The 14,148-nt window shown below is 29.9% G+C and overlaps 1 protein-coding gene across 1 annotated transcript in view; it reads right to left on the reverse strand.

The window, feature by feature from the left end:
• LOC111618162 overlaps positions 1–14,148 on the reverse strand; it is a 119,521-nt gene that overhangs the window by 36,532 nt on the left and 68,841 nt on the right. The window lies entirely within an intron of this gene.

Consider the following 14,148-nt stretch of genomic DNA (forward strand, 5'->3'; position numbering starts at 1 on the left):
TTAAATTCAAAGTACAAGGCACCACTGTACAATATAATGCAATTTTAATAATATAAAACACAAAATCAAGAATTACTCAGATAAATGATTAACACAAAACAGTTAATGTTGTCAATAAGGGTTAATCTCATTCAAAGTACATGTTTATTCTAATATCAGAAGTGAATACTGAGATATATATTTTGACTTTTTGACAATAAACAACAGTAAAATAAATGTATTCTCACCTTACTTGGTATAGTAATGAAGTATATTAACATGGAAATATACACAGTTATATAATTATACAAATTATGTTGAAATTCTTTTGTATATAAAATTTTTAAAAGAAAAACTTAAATATGTTAAAGGATTCAGAATATTTATTTATATTAAACACTTTTTGGGATTTTAATCCCATATTCAGATAAATAATGCTTGATATTCTGAAAATTTGAATAGTAAAACTGCTTGTGCATAAATTATTGAATGTTGAATGTACCGGTACCATCAGAATATCGATTGTTGTTGATTTGAAGACGAGAGTAAAATACCAAAAAGTGCTTTGTCTAAATAAATATCCTAACTTCTTTAACCTGTTCAAGTTTCTTTCCTTTATACACATACAGTCATCTTTTCCAGTTTTGTGTCCAAATTTTTAAACTTAAAGACGATGATTATAAACAAAAGAATAGTCAATACAGTGATTAGTTAGTTAACATAAATTATATCTGTGATAAACACTTGTTATATGAAAAGCCAGGCATGTTATAGTTTCTTTATTCACTATTTTTTAAATGTATATTATTCAAATTATTAAAATATATTCTACTTAAACTTGTAACTTATGATAAAATTGAAAAATTGCCAAATACTGTCCCGACACCTAAATAAATATACTCATTAACTGTTAATGCTTTGTGGAATAGATAGAAAATATTCTCTCAATTAAAATACATAGTGGAACAACCTTGATAACTGGTTGTCCACAGAACCAGAAAATATTGATCAGTTAGGCAGAGTAATCATTTTTAATGGGGGTCGAAATATTTCATCTATCGAGTGCTATTAAAGATGCGATACTTAGTTCTTTAATGGAAACGAATAAAATACAGTTATCTATTAAGTTCCATTATAATTATAAACTTAGAAAATCTACTTTATTGAAGCTCATTAACTCATTTCAATTCACTACTAAAATTTTATTCATATTATATAATGGAGAAAGTTAGTGTACAATTTTTAATTTTAATTTTTTAAATTTTGAATTAATCAGCTGCTTCCTATTTTTTTTGCACTTGACTACCTTGATGCTATTTTTGCTGACGGATTATTAAATTTAGTCCGGGGAATTCCAGGCTTTATTCAAAAGCTGTCCTCAAAAAGTTTGATTTTCTATCAAAATTAATTAATTCTCTTCCAAAGACTAAAATGTGTTTTCATTTTTATGACTTCTTTAAGCTGAAAATCACAAACCATGTTGTCAAATTTTAGTCAGAAAGCATTAACATAACTAAGAACTCCTAGAAAACAAAATTTAGCAGGAATGTAAACAAAGCATTTTTATAAATAGAACTTATTATACTGGCTTAGTTTCAAATTAGCAAAAAGGAGGAAAATTTAGTCAAAAATAAGACAACATATCTTTATTTATTTATTTATTTTTTCAAATTTGAAACTACATCAGCATAATAACTCCTACTTATAAACAAGATCTATGTGGCTACTATATAAACAAAAATTGCATAAATAATTAAATGAAGGGCCCACCAGTAGCCAAGTAGTCTTCGTACCCTGAACTGGGAGTTTGGTCACGGGTTTGCACCTTGCTTGTATGGGCTGGCCACGTGGAGTTTTCTGGGTTTTCTCCACATTTATAATGCCTAAACAGGGGCCAGTTTCCCTTAAAAAACCTCCCGGAAGGCATCCCCTTAGCCAGATCGCCCAAGTGTTGCATTGCCATAACTTAACAAATAAACAATTAAATGAAAATGAATTTAAAATATATGCTCTCCATCTCAAATTAGTGTCTTGCTCCCATGCAACATACTTTTCCTTTTAGCAATAGAGTCATGCCAGTCATCTATCTAACTCCTTTCAGGAGGAAAGTTTTAAATTGAAATAATGTGACTTCTTGTTTGCACTGGAAGTTCATACAGTAGAACCCCTCTAATCCGTCACCTTTGGGACTGGGGGTATGGTCGAAACGCAAAAAAGGTTGGATTATCAGAAAAAAGTAAAATAAACAATCTTTCCCTTTGTCCAGTCTTTGTAGCACTGCTAATTTTTCATTTAATGAAAGAGTAACGTGTTTATGTTTCACTCCAAACATGTTGAAAACATGCACAAAACTGTACACGTACACACAATGTGAAACATATACTGTAACGAATACAGAAGAACGTGACGGGCAGTGAGTCACCGACGAGTTGGGACAAGTTTCTCGACTCCGACCACAGTCGGATTAACCGGAGTGACGGACTAGCCGAGGGCAGACTAGAGGGATTCTACAGTATATAGTTAATCAGATCTCCATCCCCTAGATTTTCAATATCTGCTCTCGGCTTTCTTCTGTCTAACTCCATTCTCAAGTTTAAGGAAGGACAAGCAGACACATGGACAACAATGGGAATTAATAGGTCTACAATTTTTTCAAATTGCAGTCCAATAAAGCCTTCGATTTTATTATTGATATTTCCTAAGGAGCAATTTTGTTTATTTGTTTAAAAGACACAGGTATGCTCATTTGAGGCACATTGAACAAGGAACAGAAAAAACTCCTGCTTATTGATAAGCATAACCTGGTAGCCAAATGAAGTGGTACAGGCTGATGATTGTTGCTCAGGAGACCCAAGTTTAAGCATGGGTCAAAAAATTTTATGGATGATCCTGATACGCCCAGTCCCATTTCATTTTCTGGCCACCCTAATTATATTAAGCTTAGTTGAATGAATGATGTGCATGATTGAAAGGCTTCTTGTTGCCTGAAGGTGGAGAGAGTTAAAAAAAGCAGCAAAATCCTTATCCTTCCTTGTTTTTGTGAAAATAATAATAATAATAATAATCTCATCTTTGGAATAAAATGAACGCAGAAAAACTTGACCTTGACCTTAACTTTGATCAATTAAATAAAGTTATAATTGGATCTAATGATAAATTAATGAGAATTAAATTATACCAATGTATATAGAAGATTGACAAGATTAAGAAAACATGACCATTTACCCGGATGAGCAATTATTGAAGTATATATAACTGTGTATATATATATATAATATTTATGTAGTTTTAAACTTGCAATTTTTTATCATGGAAAGTAATCTAGCTTAATTTCCATTTCATATATAAATACATCTATTTAATGTAATTAAACAATTCAAACTGTGTATACATAATTAAACACTACATATAAAAACAATATCAAAACTACAAAAGCAAACACTTTCACCTGTGTTGAATGGTCATAATCATACTAAAAAAGACATTTTTTTACCCTGACAATGACCGTTGTTATTTGTTTTGTATGTAAAGCTTAACTAATTAAATCATAAATTCAATATATGTGTTTATAATTACAATTAAATACAATTACACTGATAATTTACATTGAAATTTTCATAAATCAAATAATTCTTTTTTAACAAATCTTGCAGAAAGAAGATATTTGGATTTTTACATCAAAATGACTTGATGCAAATAAAAGAGCAAAAATATTCTAATTCATAAAACAATATAACTTAAAACTGGTAAAAACATCAATTCGTAGAGAAATGACCTTAATTTTGATAAATCCAGTACAAATTTAATGAACAGAAACATTTTCAGCCTATTTATAGGCCAACATTAGGCCAAGGTTACAACCTATATTTTACATTCTATTTTAGAAAATATAGGCATTCTATAATGAATATATATGTTGTAACTTTGACCTCATGTTGGCCAAAAATGTTCGTTGGTTCATTAAATCTGTGCTCCATTTATGAAACTTATAGTTATTTCTTTATGAATTCACAAACATTTTCTCAAATTATAATATTTGATTCACTTTTTGAAAATATTTGTGATGCAAATCTTAAGAGCTTTATTCTTTGAAGCTTATAATTAATCAGAAATTTAGTATGACTCATTTTTTACAATATAATTCATCTTAATCAGTTAATAGATATTTCCCATTAGCATAAATGAAATTTTCTGTAAATTAAATGTTCCACATCCTCAACCATAACAAATTAAACAATTATTAAACATTTATCTAAATGTATGATAATATGCAAATACCTGGCATCATAATTCTACAATAATTATTCTTTATTTAACAAACAAACTCTTCAGTTGTAATTTTAATTTTTAATATGTACTGTACAGTACAATATATAATAAAAGGTAGTTTTGTCGTCAGAAGATAGATATGAAGTTCTGGATTGTAGTGCATTAAGAGTAGGAGAAAAATATACTATACTACAAGATCTCATAATTAATGAAATACTCTATGATAAAGAAAACATTTCTATTAAGAATCATATAGAACATTGAAATTGAGGATGAAAACTAAAAACACATTTTTATTACATAGTACTATATAGAAAACCTAATCAGAGCTGTGGACCATGCCCACAGGAGTAAAAAAGTAAAAAAACTGATAGTCTACATGTTAACCTTGGTTTAATACAGTTCCTTGAAATTAACCTATTTGGAATTTTTAAGACCCTCAAAAAAATAAAGTAAAATTTAAAAGTGAAAATATCTGAAAATACTTCTCAAAACAATGCTAAAAATCAACTGTTTTCCATTTTACTAGAGATGGCTGAAAGTTCATAAAACATGAAAAACACCATTGTACTTCAGGCTGCAATCAAAGTCATGCTATGAGTTCATTTAAGCTTACTGTGTGTTTAAAACTCAGAAGGACTGTATTTTGCAAAGGATCACATGTAGACCAATGGCTCTTTTGACTTTTTACTCATACAGACATGGTCTACAGCTCTGGAAAAGTACCAACTGCCTCATTCAGAGCTGTAATTTTATTGAAAATAACTTACTTGTTAGTGCACATGAAAAAAAGCCCACAAAAAACCTCCACTACAAGCCAACCAATGCCATATGTTATCGGGCAAGATATTGGCCATAATACTAATAAGTTACGAAACAATTCGGTATTACAGGGAGACATTAGGCTCCACCTCTTAATAAATTTAATTAAATTTCTGATAATTATTGAATTAAAATTATAATTATTAAATTTATTAAGAGATGGCGCCTAATGTCTCCCTCTAGTACCAAATTGTTTCGTAACTTATTAGTATTATGGCCAATATCTAGCCCGATAACATATGGCATTGGTTGGCTCGTAGTTTAGATTGTATTGGGTTGTAATGTTGTTTGTTTAAAAACTTCCACTATCACATATGTGTACACAAAATTCTCATTGTCATATTATTATAATGTAATAAAATCTAAATTATGTACATGCTAGAAGTGAAGTTTAAAGATGAAGTATTCTTATTGACACACAAATTATATGTTTTTAAAAAAAACTATAATAAATTGAGTCTCTGTGTGTGGGATTTGACTGTGACTATGCCATTCGTTATCAGTTGTTGTTTGATATAGTTCATTTGTCTCTGCAAGCTCATCTCCCATTATGGATAAAATCTTTCAATATTAAATAATTGTTATTATTATTATGATGGGTGTAATATGTTATACTTGGTTTGGTTGACACTGGTGGTTGTGTACTATGCCAGACCAGAGTCAAGGCATAGCGACCAAGACAAAACAAAAACTAAATAAATGTATCAAGTGTGTGTGTCTGTGTTCAGAAATTTCCTAACAATATGACATGTATTCAATATAATGGCTTTCTGTAGTGTGATGTATGTGTTTCTTTTCAAGTTCCCAGGCTTTTGTGTAGTGTGAGGGGTATGACACCTGTAGAAAAAAGGACAACAGATACAAAAAGCACCCTATTCATCCACAGATGCCTTATTTCCTGGGTGAGATCTGTATATTTGCTGATTTTTCCAGTGCATGTGTTTTGTACATTGTGAGTGTTTGGAATGGCTATGTCTATAATGTATGATTTTATTGTGTTTGTCAATGAGTATAATGTCTGGTCTGTTGTGGTAAACTGTTTTATCTGTGATTATGGCTCTGTCACAGTACATTTTGTGCGTGTCGTTTTCAAATACTGTCTGTGGAATCTATTTGTAGTATGGTTCGTGGATGTCTAATAATTGTTTCTTGGTGTATTATATTCGCAACTTGATTATGTCTATGTAAGTAATCTGTCTGTGCCAAGAGCTTGCAACCAGAAGTGATGTGTTGTGTTTCTGGCATAAAGTGACATTTTTTGCATGTGTCATTTGTGAATGTTGTACTTTCTTTGGGTATGCGTTTTCTGTAGTTTTAGTATTTATGACCTGATCCTGTACGGTAATCATGAACTGTTCCGTCTCCCCAAGAAGCATCCTGGAACTAATCAGCTGTTTGATGTAGTTTTGTCAACAAAATCCTGGGCCAGGTTGTAGGGATGCCTGCCATGGAGTGCCTTTCGAGCCCACGACTGCTTAATGGTGTCTATCCTTTATATATGTTGTGTCTTGTCATATGATGTGACTAAGTTTAATGGTGTTCTATTTGAGTCTGCTAGAGTTACTGCTTTATGTAAATGTGATGTTTCTTGTTTTTGTAGAAAAACTCTAATAGTGTCTGTATTTGTTTGTAGTAAAGGTTTACTATATTATTATTATTGTCATTCTGATACATATCCTTATCAGTGTGAATGCTATTGATTACTGTCAAGTTAATAGTTAGTCTGATGTAGACACCTAAATTTTCTTAAGTGAGATTATGTCTATTGGGTCTTACAATGTTTTTTCAATTAAAATAATTCTTTCAACACAGCACTAGAAGATGGCATTGACAATGCCTTTAATATGGAAGTGGCAAACTCTGGCATTGTTCTCCTCTTTTCCAGAAATCTACATTATTCTTATTCAATGTTCCTTCTGAAACTGCAGCTTTATATTGTGTTAGTTTCCTATGTGGAATACTCTATTCAGAAAAATTGAAATGCATAAGCAATCTTTCAGATGGTTCCATCAAAAAGTATAACCAAGGTTTTACTGTACTCCTTCCTGCTTATTAAAAAAGCCAGTTTACAGGTTTAAGAAAAAAAATTAATTTTTTGCACTATGTTCAATTATGCAAATTCAAAAAATAATGCATTTTTGTACTGTCAATTTTCTTCACTTGTGAATAATCTTAGCATAATTCATCAATTAATATAAGACACTAGGAGTCCATGAAGTCGTCATGCATTTTATGCAAATTGCTGTCTCTAACAATAAATCTGTTAAAACAGATGAAGGGAATAAATTAAATTAGAATGTCCTTAAATAATTAATATACTACATGATTTATAAACATAAAATTAATTTAAATGATGGTTTAGTTTTAAGTGAGATCTGGCAATGTTCATTAACTTGATTTTGGAAGAGTCCAATTAAAAAAGACAGGGAATTAAAACTGTTACACAGGGTGTCTGAAAAGTTTCCATGCATACAAAAGTGAAATGTAACTTTATTCACAAAACATTAAAATGTTAGCATTAAGATTTACGTCAGTGGTTTAATATAGTAAGGCAACGGAACACATAGGGGTGATCTGCCAATGGGGTAACTTCTAGAAGAACTTCCTATGTGGAAAGTGGATTCTGTTTAGGTGTTATACACAAAGAAAACCCAGAACACTGCATGGTGGCCAGCTGATTGGTCATGCATGAACCAATGACCAACTACTAGTGTTCAATGGTTTTATTTATTCAGTCACTGGTGGGCTTGATTTGTATTACTGTATGGAGACTTTTGGGTCACCCTGTATAACAAGATACTGAGTAAAAGTGTCTTTTCTTACCTGATCACAAGTGCATAAAAAGTGACACTTTTAACATAAATTTATACTGTTTTATAATTTTTGTATTCTTTTAATTAATCATCATTATAATTATTATTTTTTTAAATAAGATATTAATAGTTTTAAAAAAGTTTTAGTTTATTTTTACTTAACATTTTAATATTTTTTTTACCTTCTTTTACATTAATAATAATATAAACAAGCATTTATTTATTGTAACATGTCGAGCTGAAATTTTTAATCATTTTAAATTTATTTAATTTAAAATATATGCTCTCCACCTCAAATTAGTAGTGTCTGGCCTCTGTACAACATACCTTTTCTGTTGGCAATAGAGTTGTACCGGTCATGTATCTAACTCCTTTCGGGGGAAAAGTTTTGAATTGAAATAATAAGACTTCACCAGTTTGTATTGAAGTTTGTGTATACTTAATCAGGGCCACCTGCCCAAGCTTTCCGTATATAGTCTTTCATCTATCTAACTCTATTCTTGAGATTAATGAAGAACAGACAGACAACGGACAACAGTGGGAATTTATAGATCTACAATTTTTTCAAATTGCAGTCCAATAAATATAAATATCAATTTTATTCCAACCACCTTTTTGTTTTTTATATTATTTTATAAAATAATAAATAAATAAATAAATAAAAATATTCTCAAGTCAGTTGCATGTTTTTTTTTAATATACTACCAGTTTTATATATTTTATTAACTCTGTATAGATTTTAATAATTTTACATTATTTTAAACATTTTTAAAAAATTTTCCTTTTGGGTTTACTCAGAACCACTGTTACCTTTTTGTATAATTTGCAGCTTAAGAGGGGTCTAGATCCAAAATGCATATTACAAAACGACTGTCTCAAAAATTTAATTTGTCCATCTAAATAAAATACATTCCTATATGACATGTCCTTAAATTATCAATATACTATATGATTTACAAACAACAATTAGAGGACAAAAAGCTTCAAGTAAATTAGCTGAAGAAAAATTAAGTTACAAAATCCACTTATTTATTTCATCTTGTTAAATTACATTAATAGTTTTAAATGTTACATTATAACTTTAATTTTGTAATAACAAAATAACACAAATAATTTAAGTATTTGAAGAATTTTAGGGAATATGGTTGTTAAAAAGTTGTGTATATAAAGTTGTGTTAAAGGCTATACATAATTTAAATTTAAAATAATATCTTTCTTTACTTTAAAAATAATATTTTTCTTTAGAATTTAATCTCATGAGAAAAATATCCAGTCTATTTTCTCTCTAGAAAAAACAAAAAATTTTGAGTTCTTGTAGTTGTAAAGGACCTGGTTGAAGGTTCGGATACCACGATTCCATAGAATCATGGCATCTCAAAACTAATGGGAATGGGGGATCAATAGTGTCTTAACATTTAGTAATTATTTTTCTGAGAATATTTATTTTATTAATTGAGTTTCATTTTTAAAAAATTTTACACCTACAAATTCCCACTGTTGTGTCTGTCTGTCTTTCCTTAATCTCGAGAATGGTAGATGAGAGACAAGACCAGATATGAAAACCTTAGGAGCAGGAGGTCCTGATTAACTATATATAAATCTCTGGTCCAAACCAGAAGTCATATTATTTTAATTCAAAAATTTTCCTATGAAAGGTGTTAGATAGATGACTGGCACGACTCTATTGTTAAAGGAAAAGTACAATGTACAGGGGAACGTCACTACTAATTTTAGGTGGAGAGTATATATTTTAAACTGAATAGATTAAAAATTGCAACCCTGCATTGTGACCATGTCACAATAAATAACTGTACTATTATTTTTCTTTTCTTCTCAATAAAATTTGTTGATAAAAAATTGTTCCTTTTATTTCCTATATTTTCCCTTACAAACATTTAAACTCAAGAGCATTAAAATTTTTTCACACACAAGCCAATTTTGTGTACTTTACCAATAAATTAATGTACTTATACCATAAAATTATTATTTAATTATACAGTACTTTATAAAAATCACAATGTAAATTGTTGCATATGAATATGAAATATTTTAAATGTAAGATATTGAAAACAATTTAAAATATAGGCAATACATATTGATGCTTATAAATGGGAGATAAATGGTTATCTAATATTATAAACATTTATGGTAACTGAACTTGTGTATACATCTTCACCTTTATGTGTGTATGTCCCATGTAGGTAATTTTTGGTGTGAGCAATTTTTTGTGTGCACATACATATCACAATGGGATAAGAAAATTAATTGCATACCAAATAATGATCTAGTATAATGTTGTGATGTAATATATTCTGTCTTACAGTATTAAAACATTAAAACCAATGTTTTATTCAAAAATTGCAAGTACTTTCGATAGTTTACAACTATCCTTTACAGGCATTTTTCATATTTACATAAAATAAGAACATAATGGACAACACTTTTTAAAAATGTTTGAGCTACATGCCCATGGAATGTAAGAAATTTGACAATTGAAAATAAAGATTAGAAACTTTTAAAAATAACAACAAATCAAAACACTCTTTATAATAATCTGCAGTTTTTTCTATTTTAGTCACTTACATAAGATGATCCATAGTTTGAAAATGTTAAAGGTGGCATTGTTACAGGAGGGAGGAGCTATAAAATGTCTCCCGTGGGAATAATGTTCCATCCTGGCATTGTTTAAGAACTAATGATGGGACCAGCACCGTAACTAGCCTTTAATGCGCCTGGTGCAAGCTTCTGTAACTACACCCCAAAACTTGGTTCAGGTCATTTCTGCACCCCCCAGGGTCTGTGACCTGTGCCCTGCCCTAGTTATGGCATTGCATGGGACTAGAGGGGTAGTGGTCGGATACTATCGATAGTGATACCCATCGATATTTATCAACATTTTTATACAAAACATTGATAGTATTGTTACTATTGGTTATCCGATTTTCAATTGGTTGGTAACATATGCAAGATGTATGTCAAATAAAGACAGATAGCAAAACAGTCAGATTTATTTAATAAAAAAATAAATTAAAAAAAAAATATATATATATATTAAATAGTTTACATTTCTCGGCTTTATTCGACTTCTTTTCTCAGAGATAATGTTTCTGGTTGTCGAGAAGGCTATCTTGAGCTGACAGAGGAACCACAAATACAACCATATTTGTGATAAATTGTTTTCAGATTATAGAAATAAGGATATCTACCATTGTTGACCCAAAACTGAAGCAGGTCAGAATCTGAAGGCTCGATAAGTCATTCGATATACTGCCAGAAACCAATAATTGTGTCCTCTGTTGAATTATTTGTATTTGGCGAATGACTACTCTTTTTAAAAAAATCAAAGATTGGGTACATTATTAGGCTTATTTCTTTATTTTCTTGTTCATTTTCGAGTCCAGATGGTTTGTCATCCATTGAAGTTAAATTTATTATATTTGCAAGTTCATTTGTTATTGCTTTTGAAAAATTCATGTAGTTCTCTTTGAGTCGAAAAGCGGGACTTTTGAATCTAGGATCTAAAATTGTTGCGATGCCACTTACAGTTTATGTTTTGTAACCATTTAATCTTTTGATTATGTCTTCTTTTAATGATTGCAATTACTTTTTACTACATTCTGTAGTAACAGAATTTTCTAGTATCTTTAGCTTGATGTGAAGCCCATGAACAATTGGGATCATTGAAGATATGGTAACGTACTTATCACTCAAGATGTTGTTAGTTGCTTGTTCAAAGGGTTCCAAGCAATTACAACTTTCTTGTAAAACTACAATTTCTTCGGCTGTCAGTGGCAAGGGTAATGAAATAAGAGAGAGTCCTATATAACCTTTTAATTCTAATAATAATCTTATATTTAGATAACTATTCCAACAAGTTACTATTTCCTGAGTTACTCTTTTAAGCATTTTTCCTTGTTCAGTTTGGATATCTTGAAGTTTATCAGATGCTTTGGTTGAGGTTTTAAAGTGAGTTACAATTTCTTTACATTTTTTTCTTTATTATCAGTTCTTCATCTCCTTCTAGAGCATCCTGAGCAACGAGGTTTAAGCTGTGGGCAAAACAAAGTACATTCCCGACTTTTTAATATGCTGCAAGCATCTAACATGTTGTCTGCATTATCAGTAGTTATGCATACGATTTTATCTTCTAGAGACCATTTAAAAAAAATTTCTTTCAACAAATTTGCTTTATACTCTGATGTATGAGCAATAGCCACTATTAGCGTTTCAAGTACACATGATGTAAATATATGGTTATATATAAAAGTTTTAATGGCATTAATATATCATTAAAAATAAAATGGCATGTTACAGTTAAATATGACTGATTATTTATCAAAGTCCACATATCAGTAGTTAAAGATACATGTTTCACTGTATTGATCATAACTTTCAATTTTTCTTTACACTCTTTGTATAAGTTGGGTACAAGTATGTTGCCGATATATTTTGGCGAGGGTAGTTTATATCTTGGTTCCAATTCATATATAAACTGCACAAATCCTTTATCTTTAACAATATAATACGGTTGTAAATTGCATGCAATGAATATTGCCAATTTTTTATTTATATTAATTGCCCTTTTGCTATTGATACCAAAAATATCTTGATCATTGGTAAAATATTGACTTACATTTTCTTCAATGTTTCTCTTCTTGCTATTATTACTGATATTGCAAGATACAGATACGATGTCAACGTTGCTGAAATAATTCAGGATTTCTGTTATTTCAGATTCATTCAAGATACATGTATAGATGGGCTAAATTAAGAATTTTAAATAATGGCTTTCTTCCCGAAACCTTTCGTATTAGAAATGAAATGAAGCCTTTTCTGTGTTATATTAGATTTTTGGTTATGACACGTGATGAGTTGGAAGAAGTTTTCAAAAAAGGTATCTTGAATGAATCTGAAATAACAGAAATCCTGAATTTTTTCAGCAAGGTTGATGTCATATCTGTATCTTACATTTTCTTGTCGTGTCAATAGCTACTTCAATGATGAGTTTTCTAAATCTCAAGCTTTAGATGTTGAAACCCGAGTCATCATTATTGCTAATAAAATTTTTTAAAAATTCAACAGGATGTAAACATTTTATATGATCCCTTAAATTTGATGTATTTCCTGATGTCTTGTACATTTTTTTTTACATAAAGTACAGTTTGCAAGTTTGCCTTTCTCATCAATTTGGAAATACTCCCAAATAATAGTTTATTTCTGATGGACATTCTACAATTAATTAAAGATAACAGAACTCCGCAGCTAACGATTAAACTTAAAAAGAATAGATGGCATTTATTCAAGGGTAACAATATTAAAACTACTATATATAAATATATTAATAATAGAAAACTTATTTTTTATCANCTCGATAAGTCATTCGATATACTGCCAGAAACCAATAATTGTGTCCTCTGTTGAATTATTTGTATTTGGCAAATGACTACTCTTTTTTTAAAAATCAAAGATTGGGTGCATTATTAGGCTTATTTCTTTATTTTCTTGTTCATTTTCGAGTCCAGATGGTTTGTCATCCATTGAAGTTAAATTTATTATATTTGCAAGTTCATTTGTTATTGCTTTTGAAAAATTCATGTAGTTCTCTTTGAGTCGAAAAGCGGGACTTTTGAATCTAGGATCTAAAATTGTTGCGATGCCACTTACAGTTTATGTTTTGTAACCATTTAATCTTTTGATTATGTCTTCTTTTAATGATTGCAATTACTTTTTACTACATTCTGTAGTAACAGAATTTTCTAGTATCTTTAGCTTGATGTGAAGCCCATGAACAATTGGGATCATTGAAGATATGGTAACGTACTTATCACTCAAGATGTTGTTAGTTGCTTGTTCAAAGGGTTCCAAGCAATTACAACTTTCTTGTAAAACTACAATTTCTTTGGCTGTCAGTGGCAAGGGTAATGAAATAAGAGAGAGTCCTATATAACCTTTTAATTCTAATAATAATCTTATATTTAGATAACTATTCCAACAAGTTACTATTTCCTGAGTTACTCTTTTAAGCATTTTTCCTTGTTCAGTTTGGATATCTTGAAGTTTATCAGATGCTTTGGTTGAGGTTTTAAAGTGAGTTACAATTTCTTTACATTTTTTTCTTTATTATCAGTTCTTCATCTCCTTCTAGAGCATCCTGAGCAACGAGGTTTAAGCTGTGGGCAAAACAAAGTACATTCCCGACTTTTTAATATGCTGCAAGCATCTAACATGTTGTCTGCATTATCAGTAGTTATGCATACGATTTTAT

This window comes from Centruroides sculpturatus, unplaced genomic scaffold (genome assembly GCF_000671375.1).
Source record: "Centruroides sculpturatus isolate CEXI.00-Female unplaced genomic scaffold, Cexi_2.0 scaffold62, whole genome shotgun sequence".
NCBI lineage: Eukaryota > Metazoa > Arthropoda > Arachnida > Scorpiones > Buthidae > Centruroides > Centruroides sculpturatus.